A 2,788-nucleotide genomic window follows, 5' to 3' on the forward strand; every position below is an offset into this window, starting at 1 on the left:
TATACTCGCGAGTCTCAATATAAGTGTGCACTTCAAAAAGATATTTTTACTCATTCTATTCTAATGTTTCGTATTTCTCTATAGGAGTGTATCACCTGACGTTAGAGCTTTAGCGGTGAATTTGAAACACTTCAAACAAGCTAGGGAGAATGAGCCAGGAGACAAGCTCGAGGAGTGCACTTATTGTCTATTTCTTGCGAGTTATTTTCAAAGTGAATGCCCAGATTCAAGGCTAGTTTCCTATCTTATGATGCCCTCTTTGTGTTCTGACCCATATGAATGCTCTTACTACCCTAACTTTAATGCCTTCTCTCTAAGTTTCTTCCAGAGAATATGTGATTTAAAATATTCAGGATGCATAAATAAATATTTGGACAATAAAGGTCTGTTTTCTTATTCTTTAGATTGTTAGGAAAATGTTCTCTTCCCCAAGGGATTTTTTAAACAGTTTTGTTAGGGTAGGAACCAAAATGATGTTTGCATATCATGCTCTCCTTAACCAGGAGTAAAGTTAAATAATAACAAAACATACATGGTATCAGAAAGGCTACCGAACACCCTGGAAGCCAGGCCTTCAATAAAGGGATTAATTGTTAAGATATTTACTCAACATTTTCTAGCTTAAGGTAGATCCCAGGATTGCAGAAATGTTCCTACTCAATTTCACTTTGAATTCTAGTCACATCAAATCGTCGTCACTTTCAAGGATTCGCCAAACGTAAAATGTTTCCTTTGTTAAAGAAGCATTTCCACGGTTTGCCATCCTCTATTTCAATTTCCTTAGAGCTCTAACTGTTCTCTCCTTGTGATTTGCTCTTAAGGTAAAATCAAATAGTTCTTACTTTGTTAAGATAAAGCAGCGAGTGAGTATTTAAAAAATTACTTCTCTGTTAAAGAATTTTCTTAGTATAAAAAACACAAGTGTATTAGGAGAAGATGGTTAGCTGGCAAACATGCCTGAATCCCTGGAGAAAGAATTTTTTATTGAATGAAATCTACTTTAAAAAGTGTCCTGATGAGAGGATTGAAACTTGGAAGCGTTAACAGAGTGAAGTAAGCAGAAAGAAAACCCAAACAGTATACTAACACAATATATATAAATTTAAAATAAGATGGCAATGACGACCCTGTATGCAAGACAGGAAAAAAAGACACAGATGTGTATAACGGACTTTTAGACTCAGAGGGAGAGGGAGATGGTGGGATGATTTGGGAAAATGGCATTCTAACATGTATACTATCATGTAAGAATTGAATCTCCAGTCTATGTCTGACGCAGGATACAGCATGTTGGGCTGGTGCATGGGATGACCCAGAGATGTTATGGGAGGCGGGAGGGGGGTTCATGTTGGGAACGCATGTAAGAATTAAAGATTTTAAAATTTAAAAAAATAAAAATAAAAAAAATTTTAAAAAGTGTTTGAGTAATGGTCCACAAACACCATGTAACTTTAATATTTAATAATCTAGTTGTCCAAATATTGTAAAACCTGTGATGCTGGAACTATTTAAATAGCAATGCTCTCTCTCAAAAATATTATTGTCTGGGTGAAAAAATTCTCAGCAGGATAACTCTGGTTCCCATCAGAGATCGCATTACATATATTATTTTGTCTTTTCTTTCAAGTGATGCTGAATCGAACATCAGTCACTGAATTTCTCCTCCTGCCAGTGACAGACATCCAAGTACTGCAGCCTGTTCTCTTTGTGGTTTTCCTTGCAATTTACATTGTCAATCTGGCTGCGAATGGAGCCATCCTGAGGGTTGTCATCTCTGATCCAAGACTCCATTCTCCTATGTATTTTTTCCTAGGAAACCTGTCATGTGGATATCTGCTTCTCCACAGCGAGTCTGCCAAAGATGATGGAGAACATCCTCTCTACACACAAAGCAATTTCTTTCTCAGGATGCATAAGCCAACTTCATTTCTTCCACTTCATGGGCAGCACTGAGTCCATGTTGCTGGCCTTGATGGGCTTTGACCGCTTTGTGGCTATCTGCAAACCACTTCATTATACTCTGATCATGAATCCTAAAGTCTGTATCCAGATGGCTGTCACTGTCTGGATCATTGGTTTTTTCCATGCCCTGCTGCACTCAGTAATGACCTCTCGCTTAAAACTTCTGTGGTTCCAACCATATTCATCACATCCTCTGTGATGTTAAGCCGTTGCTGGAGTTGGCCTGTGGAACACTGAGCTCAACCAGTGGCTGGTCAACACTGTCACAGGCACCATTGCCACGGGTTCATGCTTTCTAACATTCCTGTCCTATTTCTATATTATTATCTATCTTTTCTTCAACACCCATTCTTGCAGCATGCTTCATAAAGCACTGTCTACTTGTGCCTCCCACTTCTTGGTAGTTGTTACTTTCTTCGTCCCTGGTGTCTTGTTTACATTCATCCTGCCTCAAGCAGCTCCATGGACCAGGATCAGATCAGTGCCATTATGTACAGTGTGGTCACTCCTGTGCTAAACCCACTGATCTATACTTTGAGGAACAAGGAAGTAAAGGGGCCTTGGGAGGGCGATGTGAAGGAGGCTCTTCCTTGAAGATATCTGAAGAACTCTTCAGAGGCATGAATAAACAGGTAATGAGAAACTGGAGATAGCGAGTTTATACTTCTCAAATTCTTTACTCTTGTGAAACAGAGTGCACATGTGCTAAGTTGCTTCAGTTGTGTCTGACTCTTTGCAACGCTTAGACTGTACCTTATTTGGCTCCTTTGTCCATGGATTCTCCAGGCAAGAATACTGGAGTGGGTAGCCATTTCCTCCCTTAGGG

The 2,788-nt window shown here is 39.3% G+C and overlaps 1 pseudogene; it reads left to right on the forward strand.

Moving 5' to 3' along the window:
- The first annotated feature begins 1,629 nt into the window (after positions 1-1,629).
- On the forward strand, positions 1,630-2,556 carry LOC102168998 (annotated as a pseudogene).
- Positions 2,557-2,788: the final 232 nt, after the last annotated feature.

This window comes from Capra hircus, unplaced genomic scaffold (genome assembly GCF_001704415.2).
Source record: "Capra hircus breed San Clemente unplaced genomic scaffold, ASM170441v1, whole genome shotgun sequence".
NCBI classification, from domain to species: Eukaryota; Metazoa; Chordata; class Mammalia; order Artiodactyla; family Bovidae; genus Capra; species Capra hircus.